This window comes from Myxocyprinus asiaticus, chromosome 48, assembly GCF_019703515.2.
Source record: "Myxocyprinus asiaticus isolate MX2 ecotype Aquarium Trade chromosome 48, UBuf_Myxa_2, whole genome shotgun sequence".
NCBI classification, from domain to species: Eukaryota; Metazoa; Chordata; class Actinopteri; order Cypriniformes; family Catostomidae; genus Myxocyprinus; species Myxocyprinus asiaticus.
The window spans coordinates 14,894,697-14,914,152 of NC_059391.1; the positions used below are offsets into that span (position 1 = coordinate 14,894,697).

Genomic DNA, 19,456 nt, shown 5'->3' on the forward strand with positions numbered 1-19,456 from the left:
TTCTCAATCTTTGCCTTGTTGCCATAATCTCTATTTGTAGTTTTCGGTACATTGCGCGAGGCCACGCCACGTGTATGACTTTCTTTCCTCTGCAGAACACAATTTGTGATTTTTAGAAGAATATTTCAGCTCTGTAGGTCCATACAATGCAAGTGAATGGGTGCCAAAATTTTTAAGCTCCAAAAAGCATATAAAAGCACCATAAAAGTAATCCATACAACTCCAGTGTTTTAATCTATATCTTAGAAGTGATATGATTCTTCTCCCTGCCCAGTAGGGGGCCATATGCATGAAGAATGTGTATCACTAAAAACTTAAGAAGAAGGTAAAAGTGATCTGTTTCTTTCCCATACCTAGCATATCGCTTCTGAAGATATAGATTTAACCACTGGAGTCTTATGGATTACTTTTATGTTGACTTATGTGATTTTTAGAGCTTCAAAATATGGCACCCATTCACTTGCATTGTATGGACCAAAAGAGCTGGTAAATTCTTCTAAAAATCTTCATTTGAGTTCAGCAGATGAAAGAAAGTCATACACATCTGGGATGGCATAAGAGTGAGTAAATGATGAGGGAATTTTTATATTCCTTTAACTGAAGATTCTTATTTGGCCAAAACTTTTTGCAAAATCCAATAAATTTTTAAGTTTTAGATAACCCTTCTAAAAAAGTCAGCCTGATCTCATGAAATCTGTGGTGACACTTTTTAATAATTACATTACATGGTTCATTACACATATCGTGGCTTTTCCAATGTGAAATGTCCACTGTGTGGAGCTAAAAGTGAGTTAAACGTTCTCCCAAACAGATAAGGTTTTTAAGGTTAATGCTACGTTGAGTTTTAAATCAATGAAACCTACTGTACCTCCCTAGCCTAAACCTAACTAGTGTCATAAAAAGCAAATGTAACATGTAAAATGTAATTTCTGAAGCAACCACATAATTTTGTGGTGCTTCTGTGACACTTTTGGCTCACGTGTCGACTCACATTCTCTTTAGGACTCATACCCTTGTCCTTTGCATCGCAAGTGCAGTTGAGCTACCTCGCAACTTGATCATGCTCGAATAAGCTTGTTAATGTATTTGGTTATATAGTGCAAATGGTAAAATGTATCGCCTTACAAGTCATGAACTGTAGTAAATGTTTTTAGATGTCATAAGATGTTGTGATTTGTGTGAAAAGGAATAAATGTCATTGTTGTTGTAGCACATTTAGTGTTTATTTCACCAAGAAACTGCAGCGATACGTACAACGAGCCATGTAAAAATCATTTTGTTTGCAGTACAGTAATACTTTGATATATACCATGGTACTGAAATTCATGTACCATGGTATTTACATGGTACTCCAAAGGTACAATAAAGAATTAAAATAACATGGCAGTACCATGTCCAGAAACAACATGGTAGTACCATAGTACATGTACAAAAAACACAGTAGTACCATGATAATTTTTGTAAGTGAAGTAAGGCTTAACACACACAATTGATGTTCTTGCATAAACTGCCCTTCTCTGCAAACTTGCATCAGAATATATATATATATATATATATATATATATATATATATATATATATATATATATATATATATATATATTCCCAGCTTGCCATAAGGATCTCTTGAGATAAACACCAACAATATCTAGGCCTGTAGAATTAATGAATAGCACAAATCAGGCTGCACGTCAGGACTGCTGCAGAGGAGGTGTGTGTGTGTATGACTGATGGAGACTGCGCTAGTGCTGTCTGAAGCTTTAACGCTGCATAGGTTTTGACAGGAAGCTTGATGTGATGTATGTCAAAAGAAAATCCACTGCATAACTGAGATCGTTGTTTCTTTGTAGTTTCTTTTAAAGAATGTAACTTCTGCACCACTTCTACATGGAATTGCAAAAAATAACGAGTGCTTCCAAATATATTCTCAAACACTCTGCCTTTGATCCCAAAAATGACACACTTTTTGCACACATTACATGCAATAAAGTTGTCTCTGCATATTAAGCTGGGAGAAGAGAAAGTACTTTAACAAGGAAACAATGAAACACATCACTTTTAAGTGTGCCGTTTAGGCACATACTGTATTTGTTTGAGTTTTCTTTATGTACTTGTTTAAAAACAAAAAACAAAAAAACTATATAGCATTACAAGAATGATTATAGAGTTTCTTATTAATATCATGAAAGATGTATTAGCTCCAGGTGCACAGTTTTGGCTCACAAATGCACCTGGATTTTAAGATGTGATGTTCAAACTGTCAAAGTGTAATCTGAAGAAACTAGGCAATTTCCTGTAAACTGCTGGCTCAGCATTTGTGTGAGTCATCTGGTGCCAAAGTACACGCTTCAACTGAGGGAAGTCATCTTATAAGAAGTCCTGTAGGGCTTGTTGCAGCTGAGAAACTGTTCTAGCAGAAAGGCAACAAGCAGAAAAGATTACCGTACGTGAAATTCCATAAAGCATGACAAGTGACAACCAGTGGTAGAAAGTTTCAAGGACAAATGAGATGAGAAGTCCATCGATGGCTTTTTGCTGTGTCCTGATAAACACAATGGTGGTTCAACAGTCTGGGTTATTTCAGGTAATGGTGTGGGGGATCTGGTCAAAATTGATGGAACAGTGAGTCCTGAGAAATAAAAACATCTTGTTTACTGATGTAACCTCTGTTCCCTGATGGAGGGAACGAGACGTTGTGTCGATGTAGTGACACTAGGGGTTCGCTCTTGAGAGCCCCAATCACCTTTGCTTTATTCAGAAAAGGCCAATGAAAATTGGCGAGTGGAATTTGCATGCCACTCTCCGCCCCGGACACACGGGTATAAAAGGAGATGCCATGCACCACTCATTCAGATTTGTGCTGAGGAGCCGAGAGAGAGACACGTCCATGTCAGCGGTCGGTTCAGCGCCACGGCAGGAGGGACACACGTCTCGTTCCCTCCATCAGGGAATAGACGTTACATCAGTAACCAAGACATTCCTTGTCTGTCACTCACTCGATGTTGTGTTGATGTAGTAACACTAGGGGTTCTTATACGAAATGCCGCAGGCGCTGAACCATGTCACGAGATACAGAGGAGCGGACACAGGCAGGCTGCTGCGTGCCTCGCAGCGAGCGCTCGACCATGTCATGACCTTCCAGCGAGTTAGGTAAGGTGTCTCCCTGGTCCCGGATAGGGTAGGAGTAGGCACTTACCCGAGGAGGCTACAGGTGGTGGCCTTTCCTGATTTTTGTATTAAGCAATTTCCTGCCGAGCACCTGCTAGAATAGCGCTGGGGAAGAGCTCTTCCCTCTCCAGGAGGGAGAGCACTACGGAGACCACATCCTACCGGAGGGAGGTTAACATGTGGAGAATATCTCACATGGAATTACCGACGGCGAAGTTCACATATGGAATGATGCCACTGGGGAGGACCCTATCTACGGAGAGGGTACACAGCAACAGTGGCAGAGGCAGAGCAGAGCCTTGGTTCCAATCAAGCCCGATGTTCACAGCCGCCTGGGCAATCACGGCTGCCAACTCAGCATCCGACTCCGGCTGACTACCACCCGAGAGCGGGAGCTCAGTAGACTCGTCCGCTTCCGAAAGCAGGAGCCCACCCTCTGATGCTACGACCAATAACTCATCCTCGTCACGAGCCCCGAACGAGACATTAAATCCACCCTTTGGCGGACTGCCTGCCTCGCTTGTGAGCTCTACTGGGCAGAACGAGCGTGCTGGGGGATGGGAGGTCCACGGGAACTGAGCCGGCGGAGAAGCTCCCATATCCACATCCAAATCGCCCACAGTGCTCGCCGACCCAGCCACCTGAGTTTCAACGTAGGATGGACCGGGTCAGGAAGCAGCCATGGTGGCTCTCTGCTTCACGAAGAAGGAAGAAAGCCGCGACTGCAACTTTCTCATGGGCAAGTTCTCACAGTGAAAACATGACCCATCCACAAAAGCTGCCTCGGCGTGCTGGCGACCCAAGCACTCGAGACAGATTTCGTGACCATCTGGTGGGGAGAGATAACAGCCACACCCAGTAGCACAAAGGCGAAAGGACATCTTTAAAAAGACGGCAATCATTTGTGCGAGCTCCTGTAGAGAAAATATACTTTTTTGAATATACACCTGTGGACTCAGCCGCTGAAGCACCCAGGGGAACACAACACTCGACCGTGTGAGGGTGACCCCTGATACGCGCCATAATTCCAGCGGCAATAGCAAGGTGACGGGACGAACACACACATGCGCTCGGCTCCGAAGATCAAGTCTGAATGAGTGGTGCATGCCATCTCCTTTTATACCCGTATGTCCGGGGCAGAGAGCGGCATGCAAATTCCACTCGCCAATGTTCATTGGCCTTTTCTGAATAAAGCAAAGGTGATTGCGGCTCTCAAGAGCGAACCCCTAGTGTCACTACATCGACACAACGTCGAGTGAGTGACAGACAGGGAACTGTTTTTGATTCATTTTTCCATGCCCTCTGGAAAATGACTGATGGCAAGATCATTCAGTATGAGATGCCAAACACTTCAAACACAATTAAGACCCACTTGTAGTGGAAATCTACACATGAAACACTTACAGAGTCCTGACATGACATAACTGAAGATCACTTTGACTGATATAAGTACAAAAAACAGTCTAATTTAACAGAATGGTAAAGATTTTACAACAGGACTACCTGAAAAATGTTTTCTATGGGGCTGTTTACATCGAATGCGGATGCCATTCACAAGCACTTGTCTACTTTTTGGAAAAAATATGCCAGATGGACATCTTTGACCGTTGCATGATGTCTCACTGTCTTTTGCCAAGCGCACCTGCGTTCTGTTCCATTCATTACGCTGAATCAAGCTTTTTTACGCAAAAACGCATTCAGTCTCATAGTCCCTAAGGCTATTATAATGCAAGGCTATTGTATTCAGTGCACCATTTTTAAATCTAAATGTGGACACAGGCTATACTCAAGCTCCAGCGGATATAAAGATTATCAGTGAATAACGACTTGTTAAATTATATATAATTTATCTAAAACCGTATATTTCCCGATTGAACAAGTGCCGATCCGAGAGTGCTGATGTTTAATAAAACAGCTCTGGGACACTTCACTGTTTGTATCACTACATTTGTCAGTGTCTGTGGCATCCAGACAGGCTCAGTCTGAAACTATTTTAGTTAGTAGAGCAAAAATAGATAAAATAATTGTCCAGATTGTGTCTAAAATGTAAACTACTTGACGCTAACTTCTTGTTATTAGAACTATTGTATAAAAGCCTGTGGCCTCATGCCTGTGGCTAAATCACAGCCATGCTGATTTTCAGTACCACAGTACTCTTGCTCATGTGATATTGCTTAAATGTACATGTTTGTAACTGGTTTAATGCCATGTAGTATTTTTATGAGCAAATGAAGACACTTCCCAAATAAACAGCTTTAAGCATAATTTTCTTGTGCTTTTGTTGTTGTCTTCGTGCCTATGTTCCTAATTTAAGGAAATGTTCCATAAAACAGATTATGATGAGAACTAAATCAACTGAAATTATATCTAGTAATATCGCACTCCCAAATCAAGAGTTTTGACATTTTATGGAGCTTTTTCTTGACTCCAGCAGATAAGACCCATCTGCTCTCAGAAAGTTGTCCCTAATGCACCATAATCCACTGAGCTCGGCAGCATCCACAAATAAACCAAGAGCAGTTCTATCAACAGTATGCAAATGTTCTAGCAGTGCCATCTCATGCCTGTTCTCGTGTGTCCCTCTTTAGGAGCCCGAAGAACCCTCAGCAGAAGATCATCAAACGAGTCATCGGGGTTGAAGGTGACTTCATCAAGTAAGTTTGTTCTAGCTGTGTCAGGCTTGTAAAAACTTTTATATGTCAAATGGTAAAATTTGTTAGAGATTTTATGCCCTAGATCAGTGGTTCTCAACTGATGGGTCTCAAACTAAAATGGGTTGCAGGTCTGATCTGATTGGGTCCTGCAAACAGCAGGGGAAAAACAATGCTAAATGCAAACAATAATATGCAACTAAGCCTATAATCATGCATAGTTAGAATAGCAAAATCCAAATCTTAGACCTGAAGCTAAACCAGCTGAGAACCACTGGTCTAAATGGCATTATGGTATTATATTGGTATTAGCTTGTGACAGTCCAAGGTTGTAACAACTTGTAATGGCAGGGCATGTTTGGTTGTGCACTTAAATGTTGCCTAAATCTATTTACTCATACTAAACAGGCCTCTATACACCAGACAAACCCTAAGAAGGATCTGTTTGAGCTTATTAAGCATGCTGTTTTAGTCTTGTTCATCTTTAAATTCATGCATTGCACAAATGCACCATTTAGCCGAAAGTGTCATTAAACATTAATGTTACTCATCAAACCATTCATGGCCAACAACTATATCTCAAGGTGATCTTGGGATCTTTTGAGGATATCCTTGGTGTGATGGCTTTTAGAGATTATTTAATGATGGGCTAGATGTTTTCTGGCAGATAGGAACATCTTAAAACACTCTTGGACCCTTATACAGTAAATCAACTTATGAAAGCACATACTGTATGAGTGTCCACATACTTTGGGCCAAATAGTGTAGATAGAGTTGTGGTTACAAATAGGGTTACAGTATGGCTGGTATGATTTGTTATATCAGAAGTTGTAATGTGACTAACATCATCTACACGCCAAACGTCATAACATGAATTACTATTTATTTACATTAGTAAGATGAAGTACTGTTAGTGAAAATTTTACTTTGGTATTTTAAAATATTTAGCCTAATAACCAAAGTTTTGGAAGACCAAAGGTAAACATTTAAGAATTGGTCATTGAAAAACCTATATTGGCCTCTGATCTGAATACTGGGGGGAGGGATAGTGCACCCCCATTTCTCATAATATATCCTCCTCAATGTCTATTATGGTAATGGCCCTACTCTTATGGAATCTGCAAAGATCTCTTCTACCGTATTGCACGAGAGTGCTCACATAACTCCCTACAAAAGATATGAGCTATTGCCATGTCAGAAAGTAATCTTAAATGTAAAACAAAGACTGCAGCAGCTGTGCGAACATTAATTATTGATCTTAGATTTAGAGAAAGGTCTAAGAGCCAGTTGCAACAATGGTTGATACATGCAGATTTTCAGCTGTAACATAAACAACTGAGAATGAAACTAATGTTTTTAATGCATTGTGTAACCAGAAAGCATTACTATGTTAATATAATGTATCATTTTATTTCTTTCATAAGGACTCTGGGATATAAAAACCGCTATGTAAGAGTTCCAGATGGACATCTGTGGATTGAGGGTGACCATCACTGCCGAAGTATTGACAGCAACACATTCAGACCGGTAATCAAATAATTAGCAGTGCTTAATATTGCACCACTCTTAACCATTTACTAGACATCACTATTACTATTGCTTATTGACCTATGTATTATGCTTTTCTTTCTTATTCGGAATGCAAAAGGAAATGTTTTAATGAATATCGCTGACTGTCTATTTAATGTAACGGCAGTGGATAGTGCCTCACTTAAAGCACCCAAAAGATTTACAAAAGTAGTCCATGTGACTCATGCTTCTGAAGACATACAATAGGTTTTGGTGAGAAACACCCCGGAATATAATTCATTTTTCAGAGAAAATCTTACCCTCGGTTGCTCATTCATGAGTGCTATGGTAGAAACTTGTTAACTATGGAGCTTTCAAATGTCATGTAAACACACTGTCTGTTTTCTTTTTAATAAGCTTAAAAATATATATATATATCTTTTTTATATCAGCATATTGTTGTGTATGTAAACACTTAGTAGCTGGGTTTCCATCCAACTATTTGTATACACATTATTTAATTGCGCATAAGAAATCCTGAATTTAAACACTTGATATGCAAATAAACTTTTAAAATTTGCTAAAATTGAATGCACTAGGAGGAGGTGGATTTTCTACATTTTCGCATTAGTTAAAATGCGCATTAAGGTGATGGAAACAGTTTATTCGCAAAACAATTATGTGTTTTGACCATTCGTGCACGTGTTACGAATGTAAGACAACTTTGTGTGACTGGCTCAGTGAAAGACGGATCTTGGCACACAATTCTTTGGACATAGCTCTTGACATTCGGAAGTGTTTATCACACAGCTGGTCTATAAAGTGGGTCCTCACAATCCACCAGAACAGTTTTGAGTGCAGGCGCTCCATATATGCGGAGGATGGCGGTGTATTGGCATCACATCCATTTCAGCCCTCATTATATCAGATATTACATTTGCTCTGCGGCGTCTTCTGGCAACATTTAATAAAATGAGGTACAATTGCTCCTGCAAATAAAGCTCTCCCTGAAGCAAGGAGGTCATTCAGCTGCTCCATCATGACAAGGCAGCTCCCTCAAGATGATGCGCATGACATAGTGGATGGAAACGCACTACAATTCTTATTTTCTTTAGTCAAATTTTTAGAAATGCGCTTAAAAAATGAGAAACATTTTGATGGAAACCCATTGTTCTATTCTTTTTAGCATTCCAACACAGCATTGGCTCAACCAATGGCAAGACATTACATTTGTGTAATCCCAGAGATGACCTACAAAAACTTTGTTTCAGGCATCAGTTTCAAAGGATCTTTGCCAGATGCCACCACCATAGGCAGATTTAGTCACAAATAGAAGTATTTATAAAAAATTCAACAAACACAGACATACAGTAGATTGTTGCTTTCATGGGACAGTCTTAACAGCCTCGATGTGCTTGAATACCCCTGGTGTGCTCTGTAATGTATAGAGATTGAGATATTATGGGTTCTTTGAAGAAGCTTCTTTGCTGCACAGCTCCTCAGATATATTATTAAATAGTGATTCTTTCTTCCATCTCAACTCTCTGCTCATCCACGCAGACTGACATGACTCACTATTAACATTTGTAGTGTCAAGATCTATGTCTGATTTGTCCTTGAAAGATTTGAAATGCTTTTGCTGATTTGTGTTTGCACTCACTGATTCTTGAGTACTGGGACAAAACTGAAAAATAAAAGTTTACACATGAAGTTATTTTGGATCAATCTGTTAAACGGATATTTATGTTTGGATCCAATCCCCTGCTTTTTATGTTTTTTCACAAAATGTGTGTTTTTCCTTGCCTAAATTTGGGTCAACATTGTTACATACAAAAAGAATGTGTCAAATATTTATAAATATACATATTTGCAAATCTGGCACTTCATTTAAATAAATTAATGATTTGAGAAAGCACAATGGATTCAAACTAGTTTTCAGCTCCATTTATTGAAATGACACCTCAGTCAGACTGTATATTCTAAAGTGGTTGAAAGCTAACTGTGTTGACAACCATATTTTGCATACTACACATATTAAATGCAGAAGCTATTAAGTTGTTCTGGTGTTACTAGGGTTTTGGAACACGGAAGTAAGCGATTGCAGGGTAAATTTCTATAGTGGTGAATAGAAGACCACAGCAAATGTCCCGTCCCTTTTCAGAACAATTGTCCTGTCCATGTAGTCACTGACTCAGATAGCTTCAGTTCTTGTGGTTTTGCAAGTCGATGAGGTTTCGAGTGTTTGTCATCATGCAAATTTTAGCAATGCTTCTTGTCTGAAAGCAAATGAATAAGTCTCTCACTGAACCACAAACTTCCCAGGTCTCTTTTATTGTTGTTTCACATCCATTACCCAGAAATTCTGTGGTTTCCCTGAAACGTACAGGGGTGTGTGAGATCTATTTGCCGGAAAGCCATCAGGCCATATATCAAAAAGCAAATATTCTTGTTGGATGTTTCAGGCAATTGCTTTCACTTTTGTCATTGCAGACTGCAGTGTTACCTTCACTTGATGCATTATACACCAAGATGTGTGTGTGTGTGTGTGTGTGTGTGTGTGTGTGTGTGTGTGTGTGTGGAAGGAGTAAATGTCTGTCCTTTTTTCACTTTATGCCCTTTTCAAGACAAACTATACACCATTTAGATCTTTCTCAGATTGTAGATTGATCCATAGTCAACATGAAATAAAACTGACCATATTTACTTTAATTCACATTCTTGCACTCAGCATCAATAATTCATTGGTGCATGTTATTAAAAAAATTGGTCTTCGTACACTGTTAAAGATTTTCTCGTCAAAAAACAGTAAAGAACTGGCAGCAGGGTTGCCAGCATGTTAATGTAAAGTTAACAGTGTCTTGCTGTTGCTGAAATTAACAGCTACAGTATACAACTGTAATTTAGCAGCATATAGCTTTCAAATTACATACCATCTACTGTTGTGAAATTAACAACTATGTTCACTGCATGCACCGCGGCATGAAGAATTTACTATTTACTGGTTTATTTTGATGTTGTTTTTGTTGTAGTCTAAGTTACTTGTATTTTAATGTTCAGCTTTTACTTTTTTACATAAAAGTATATTTGTTAATTGTCACCATTGTTGCGTTTTGTATGCCGAGTTGATTTCTGTGTGTGTCTTGTTAACAACACATGTTATGCTGTAAGTTTATCAAAAACATCAAACACTCAGTTTGCTGATATAATTTTGCTGAAATAACCTTTACTGTTTTTGCTTTTATGTTTTTATGCGCAATGCATCACTATTGCCAAATATAGCGCCATTTGTGAGGTCTGACCTTAGGTTTTGTCTTCCAAGTAGCACAGTGCAACAATTTGTGTTTTACTTAAACACAAATTGACTGTCTGGAAGAAAATAAAATAATAATAAAGAAGGTCCAAGGTGCCAGCTCATTTGTTGTTGTTGTTGTTGTTGTTTTGTTTTGTTTTTTATTTTTTTATTTTTTCATAAAAAATATACTGTTCAATCTTGGCAAAATTGTACATTTAATATGTACATTGCTTCAAAGGTTGATTTTTTTTTTTTATTTGACTTCTCATTAGACAGACAAGTGAAGGCTGATGTGAGATGATAAAGAGCAGAGGAGTTGGTCAGAAACATCATGAACACTAACAATGTGCCACAAACTAAATGTTTCATTGGGGGGGTGGGGGATAAAATATACATTTCAAAATGTCACTATAGCTTTCACCAAGATGATATCACGATTTTAAATGTTAATTTTCCCCTAATGCTTGCATAGAACAGCTATTTACCGTAAAACTAGTCACTTCACAGTGAGCCTGCTCTTGATCTCCCAGAATGCAACATTTTTAACAGCAAACTACTGTATTTAAGAATCACAGTAAATTGCTGTAGGAATTTGGCCGTAAATTTACAGCAGTTTTTTACAGTGTACTCTTTAATCAAAATGTAATAACTTGCTTTTCTTGTCTTGACTTTCTTTTTCCATTGATGTCTCTTAATGTTACCTGACTGCCATATAGCGATTTAGGTATTCTAGCAAACTCAGACTATGTAACGCCCATTTTTAACCATCCAATCAATTCTCTATGTATAAAATTAGTCCCGCCCTACATTTTTCTTCAATGAATATCACGTTTCCCTTGGAAATATGTCACATTACTGTTAGTAAAATGCGTTTTGAATAGCAATTCACATTGATGATTAATGCTGTATAGATTTTTAATGCTGTTTTATGAAATATTTTGATTCTGAAATATTGACACGACTCCAACGTTTGGCAAAGCACTAATTGTGAGTCAGGTCACAAAATCTGTTCTTGAGCCTGTGTATTTATTTTTCCTACAAAACACTGTAAAATGTCACACATTTGATTCAGCTCGGACATCCAGTTCCTGGGCTAAAGCATTCAAGACCGGCACCAGTGAGGGTCTACTCGAAGATCACAGACACCAGATTGTCTGCAATACGTTCAACTGATACTGAGATTTTTTCATGCTGTTAAACCAAAAGATCCGCCTGGTCCATATCATCCCCTGTGGGTGATTACATTATCACCCCTTCAAATCCCTCCAAACCCCACAGGTATTTACAATACCCTCCAAATCAAAGTTTTTGGGAGCTGGCTGGAATCTCTTCCACATCCCCCTGGCTATGAAACGCAGTAGGGTCCCACTCTCTTTCAGCTAGAGATACACTCACCAGCCACTTTATTAGGTACACCTGTTTATCTAGGTTTTCATGTGATTAACCAGTCTGGCCATTCTCCGTAGATCTCTGTCATCAACAAGGCATTTTCATCCACAGCTGCTGCTTATTGGTTGTTTTTTGTTTTTCGCACCATTCTCTATACACTCTAGAAACTGTTGCATATGAAAATCCCAGGAGATCAGCAGTTACAGAAATACTCACACCAGCCTGTCTGGCACCTACAATCATGCCACGGTCTAAATAACTGAGATCAGATTTTTTCCCCCATTCTGATGGTTAATGTGAACATTAACTGAAGCTTCTGAACCATATCTGCATTATTTTATACATTACACTGCTGCCACACTATTGGCTGATTAGATAATCACATGAATAAGTAGATGTGCAGGTGTACCAAAAAAGTGGCTGGTGAGTGAATATTGCTTTGTGTTCAGTAGATGAAAAGAGCATCTGCGCTGTCTAATTCTTCTTCCAGAAGGTCTGTGCAGAGGCAAATTCACCCAGCACTGCAATTCTGAACGTAGCTTCAATTTACAAGTATGCATTTGGCAGACGCTTTTATCCAAAGTGATAAAAGGCCAGAAAACATACTTTAAGCAAGAAAGCATATGCAAATAACCAGCAACCATATCACCCTGCAGCTCTTGCCTGGTTACCCACTGAAGCTAAGCAGGGTTGAGCCTGGTCAGTACCTGGATGGGAGACCTCCTGGGGAAAACTAAGGTTGCTTCTGGAAGAGGTGTTAGTGAAGCCAGCAGGGGGTGTGCACCCTGCTGTCTGTGTGGGTCCTAATGCCCCAGTATAGTGACGTGGACATGATACTGTAAACAGGCACTGTCCTTTGGATGAGTTGTTAAACTGAGGTCCTGACTCTCTATGGTCATTAAAAATTCTCATAAAAAGTAGGGGTGTAACCCTGGTGTCCTGGCCAAATTTCCCCCCCATTGGCCCTTATTAATCATGACCTTCTAATAATCCACATCCCTGAATGGCTCTATCACTCTACTCTCTCCTCTCCACCAACAGCTGATATGTGTTGGGCATTCTGGTGCACTATGGCTGCTGTCACATCATCAAGATGGATGCTGCACACTGGTGGTGGTTGAGGAGAACCCTATGTTCTGTGTGTCAGAAAAGTGCTATATAAGTGTAATGTTCAAATGCGAGCACTTGGCTGATGCATGCTCTGGTTGAACATACTTAATGTACGTTCTTGCGTTACTGTGGCATTCAAAAGTCTGTGTGAATAAATGGAATGTGTTATTATTCAGGTAAGTTGCTATAAATATATTGACTTGAACTTACTTGCTCAGCAATACTCTTTTCAAACGGTTGTTCCGATATGACAGTATTTGGCTTGAAAGGTAAAACTCACCATAGAAGTGGACAGTTCACTCTAATGTCTGCTATAGCACCCCTTGCGGCAACATTGAGAATGCAACACTTTCTTGCGTTGTGTTATGAATTGCGGTCTGACACATTTTGGAACGCAAAAACACACTGAATTAAACTTGCGAGCTAGAAGCGCTGCATTCACGTACTTGCGTAGAGTATGTTTTGGCCTTTAGGGGCCATTCAGACTGAACATGTCCTTAAAAAACCTGTACCATGCACTAAAAAACCTTGCACAATGAAAATAAAAGAACCCAGGTTTCTTGAGATCCGTTCTTTAGGTTCTTTATAACTTGATATGGCATCTAAAATAACGTACTGCTCCTGCAAGAGATGCATAAATAAATGGCGAGATATGGTGAAATGGTTATAGACGTTCTTCTAGCCCATGTTTACATGGAAAAACAATTGAAAACCAGTTCTGACTGATGCAAAAATGTGTTTGGTGTAAACAACCTCTTACAATGTTCTTACAAGTATACAGTACATTTGTCAGTATGAGTTCCCTGAGAATCGAACCAGTGACCATGGTGTTGCTAGTATCATGCTGTACCAGTTAAGCTACAGGATTAATACTTCAACTGGTAGCTCTCATTTCCGAACAAGAACAAGTATATGTGAAAAGCCTAATGGGAATCTACTAAAAGCAGTTTTTTCTGATATCAATATTGATATCAATATTAATATCAATATTTTATTTTATGTAGCATTTCAAGATACCTTGATATGGTTAAATTTTGCAGTACTACATTTGCCAAAGCTTGGTGATTCTTATCTCCACAGGTTTCACTTGGTCTTGTCCAAGATCGGGTGTCTCACATCATCTGGCCACCCAGTCGGTGGCAGCGGATAGAGCCATCACTACCCCCTGAACGACGACCCCTGTTGAACTGGGATGGAGCAACAGAGGACAGTTACGATGACTGAACTGAAGGACTATCATATAACCAAGTCAACCCTCATGTACATGGCTCTTTTGTGTTATGGACTATATAAATGTTATGGTTGAAACCATGTGCGCCAAATCAGTGCCAAGGAATGAGTTCTTCGGCAGTAACTTGGATAGTTATTGTAAATTGTACATATTCCTACCCTTTGTGCAGGTTTGTGCTTTTGGTCCAATTCGATGATCAAATGCATAGAATAGAAGTAAACTATGTACTGTATTATACTTTCAGTTTTGACTAAAAAAAGACGTGATACAATCGGATACAAACATTTGCCTTAATTAATTATTTATTTCTAATGGCACATTGTGTCCAAAAAATAATAATATTTGGCAACCATTTAATTGGTGTAGTCAAATTATTGACAAACTAGTTAGTGAATTGGTTTTCAATCAGAATGCCTCTTGGGCAATGAAGAAGATCAATTTACATGGACAAGTTTCCAGCGACAGTTTGTTTGTCAAAACTGAAAGCAAAAACGCTGTGCGATGATTGGGTGATTTGCAATACAATAAATCCTAATATATTTCCAACTTCCATTTTATGGCAATAGATTACCTAAGAGTCAAATTAAGTCTCATAGATAATAGCTAGTGTTATACTTAGTGATATATCTGACATATCCACCTGTTCTGTGCTGTGGATAAAGTATGTCCATATGCACAAACCCTATGTAAAAGCAAAATTGGCTGCAATTTTCTATTGATCTTATGCTACCAAAGATAAATTTGTCCTTAAATGCCATAGCTATGAATTTGCAGATTGCTCCAAGAGGGAAGGTAGAATACCATGCTAGACTAAACTCGATCAGATTTAATGTGAGTGGCCACAGGTCAATGCGGATATTCGCACAAGGCTGTGATGAGTTCAATGGCTGTCAAACATAAATCACCACAGGCAGCCTTAGGGCTTAAGTGTGCCAGGGAATGGGCACAAATCTTAGGATACTGCAGAAACAGAAGATAGCCATGCAGCACTTGAAGATTCTTGGTTTGAAAGGGTGCATACATGTATGGGTGATTCTTCCATTAGGGACACTATTAACTACTTGAAATCTTTACACATCTTCTTCAAACCTTTTTTCACTTATGTTAAAATGTTTAACACATGTCCTAGTCATGTATGACCTTGATCAACCAGTTACCTTCAAATATATAAATATAAAAAGAAATTGATTCTTTTTTATTTATTTTGCTAAGTAGAATTTCACTGGCGTTGACACAGTTTTAAACATTTCTTTAACAGAACAATGATGAGATATTTGATTTTATTTATTTAATTTTGGAAGAAACTTTTTTCTATAAAAACCTCTTAAGAGTCAGAAAAGTTCCCGTAATTGAAGTATCACACGTATACGGAGAAAAACATGTTTTTCATGTCTGACATTCTGTATTATCTTCTCATCCTGGGTAAACAAGATGTCTTGCTTTGGTGACAAAACATGAGTTCAATATCAAGCTTTTAATCTTCTCTAGAAGGACACAGGGAACAAGCATGTCATAGCTGCTTATTTCAGTACCCACAAAACTCTTCAGAAGGGAAGCAATCGCTCATTGAACATGACAACCACATTAAAAACCCACAAGAGGAAATTGAAGGCTCAAATTGAATTTACCTTACAGAGTCAAAGAGATGTGTGCTTTCAGTTGTTGATGTAGATGCAAGATGAATTGTGTATCTTTCTCATGAAGTGTGCTGTGGGGAATCCACATACATTCTACATTCTACATCCTACATTTCTTTTTGTATTTAAAATGGGCTTAGGTTCACTTATTTTCTGTATGAAATGTGGACTTTTTCTTAAGTCTGAACGTACATATCCTTTTTGTAGAATTTGGCTTATGCAATATGTTTTGCAAGGTTTTGCTAAATGTTGGACTGTCACATTGCTGTAGTTTTACTAAATGTTTACATAATACCATTATACTGGGTTCTGTCATGGAAAACCTGGAAATATCAGGGAATTTTAGGAATGTAATTCCAGACCTATAAAGCAAATACAATTTTAAAGATCATGGAAAATTAATGGACATTTCTATAGTGCATTTTAATTTTTCTAGTTATGCTCTGCTCTAAAATACTTCATATGCTAGATATTACTCTTCACAGTTGTACTGTGCTCAAATCTCAGGACATTTTTGTCTTACTGACATTTGTCACACACAAAAAAAATTGTTTTTCACATTTATCAATTCCAAGAATTGGTACTTGAAACCTGCTCCAATCTGCAATTTCCATGAAATGATTTTTGAAAATCCTTATCTAATAATTAACAACTATTGGAAAAGTCATCATTATTGCAAAATTATTTCCAAAAATAGATGAAAAAGCCAAGAAACTCAAATTTATATCTGCCTTTTCACAGTAATTACAGTACATGGGCATGTCTTTGTTTAGTGCAACAGTATTCCAGAGAATGTGTTTAATATTTAGCATCCAGCTGTGCTGAACACTCAACAATGACTGGAATGTAAAGCACAGCAGGACACTATGTTTAACTTAACATGAAATATTCATAAATGACTAAAGTCAAAGCAAAAGGCTCTGCCAGATTGCAGCTACAAATTTTACAAAGGCAAGATAAGGGTGACCTTTTCTTGACCCTCAGTATCACTTAAAGATGTATCGAGTACCTACTTTTGCATAATTAAAAAAAAAAAAAAATAAAAATAATGAATGTGTACCAAATTGTTTAAGCTCCAAAAGCACATAAAAGTAATCCATATGACTCCACTGGTTTAATCCATGTCTTCAGAAGAGATATGATAGGTGTATTTAAGTCCTTTTTTTTTTTTTTTTTTTCTTTTCAATGAATCTCAACTTTCACTTTCACAATCTTCTTTTGTTTTTGCCGATTCACATTCTTCATGCATATTGCCACCTTCTGGTCAAGGAAGAATTGTAATTTTTGGGTGAACTATCCCATTAATAAAACTTCAAATATGTATTTTTTTATTATGTTTTATTAAAGATTACTTGATTCAATTTGATGGAATTTTGTTATGAACTTAAAATGCATAAATCTTAAAATTATTATTAATAATAATAAATATAGCTGCAAGCAGCAATTATCGGCAGCATGAGCAGTGAAAGAAGCATTGTGACACATTTTAAGTTAGAATTCTGATGAATGCTGTAGGAGTTAAAGATAAAAAACAAACATCTATGGCCATGTTTCTCAAGATACACTACTGTCTACCAGTCTATTTGCATGTACTAGTTGCACATTAAAATCTCTATCATCGGAAGAACAAAAGTGCTTGCTCTTTTGGCTATTAGTACATTGATAAAGAGCGTTTACTCAAGGTTATGCAGAGGGTGTTAAGTGCAACATTGCACACTATACATTGTTTTGTGTATTCTCAAGCACTTTGTAGGATGTTTTGGAAAAAAATGATGAAAAGTCAGTTTTTACATCCATAGAGTTATATGCAATACATTTATAGACATCCTAGCAATATTTTGTTTAATCCAATTATTTCCATGACACTTGAAATTTGTTGACGACTGGCCAATGGCTGCCATGTTTCTCAATATATGCAACTGTCCTCATGATCAATGATGGCAACTCCCACAAAGACACTGAACGCAAAGACACTGCATGCAAATTTTGAAATTAATCGGACAAATGTTTCTATATTTAGAGCCACTTTCATACTGTTCCCTGTTATAGTGCCACCAAATGGCCAAACCCAGCAACTTTTTCTCTGTGTTCTCAGGTTGAGCCCTTATATAAGTGTGTCGAGTTTGGTGACAATATCTCATTTCACTTAAGAGTTATATCAATTTACATAAAAGCAGAGATCACTTTTAAAATTCATCGGCCTGTTTTTGGCATTTACAAGCTAAATTTTGCCATGTTCTCTTTTATTTTAAGAAATTAACTAATGACGCTTCTTATTTTGGTGGTTTCATTCCGATTGGACGAACGGCTTTGAAGCAATTAGCTAAAGTAGTTTTGGAACTATTTTCGAAGTGGCAACAGGCCATAAGGCAAACCATAGCAAATATGGTATCGTTGCGCTCAGCAAGTCCTCACGAACTAAAAGAGACCAGTCCTGTGAAAATAGACCAACGCCACTAAAAGTTATAAGCTCACAATATTTAAAAAAAAAACAACAAAAAAACAAAACATTTTTTTACCACTAGGTGGCGCCGGACCCACACTTCTCAGGCACCTTCAGGGCATGGTCCTGATGACACATACAAAGTTTCGTAACGATACGCCAATGCGTTCATAAAATACAGCATTTTGCGACAAAATTCAAAATAGCCGACATGGGAAAATTGGGTATCGTTTGACTCAGAATGTTTCACTCAATCTAAAGAGAGCAGTTTTATCATATTTGGCCAAAGCGTTCAAGAGTTATACGTGAAAATAGCCATTTTTCTATCTCCTGACCAGTAGGGGGCAGTGTGGCGAAACTCTGACGGTGACTGAGGAGGTGTCAGATAGAAGGCCGGGCAACCTGGGGGTGTTTAATTTGAAGTGGGGCAGCTATCTGACCTTTTTGGAAGGCTCTCGGGGAGGGGCATTGGAGAGGGATTTATAGTTTAAATGTGTGTGATTATTATTATTATTATTATTATATATATATATATATATATATATATATATATATATATATATATATATATATATATATATATTATTTTGTGTGTGTGTGTAATTTGGCTTTGACCACAGGGATGTTTGTTGGGGGTCAGGATGGAGTTGGGGATTGGGAGGGGGAAGGGGAATAATGGGGGTTAAAAGTTCAGAAAGAAGTTCAAAAAACAGTAAATTCTGTGCATACATGTTTTGCTTTTCTGTTTCATTTGTCAGAATCAAAAAAAAGTGTTAATCAGAATAATAATAATAGTAATAATAATAATAATAATTTGGAGTGTATTAGGAAAAGCCCATAAAGACTTTTCAGCTCAAATGTCAAACCAGTGAAAATATACCAGGATTTTTGGTATTTTTTTGGAAATAATATAGATTCGTACTAAATAATCTAGGGAACTAAGGAAACAATATCTACACTGCATTGCCATTGCAACTATGGCATTTACACTTTCTGAATGTGTTTAGACTACCATAGAAGTACCAT

The 19,456-nt window shown here is 37.9% G+C and overlaps 1 pseudogene; it reads left to right on the plus strand.

Moving 5' to 3' along the window:
* LOC127437773 (mitochondrial inner membrane protease subunit 2-like) overlaps window positions 1-14,343 on the plus strand; it is a 176,700-nt pseudogene extending 162,357 nt beyond the window's left edge.
* Window positions 14,344-19,456: the final 5,113 nt, after the last annotated feature.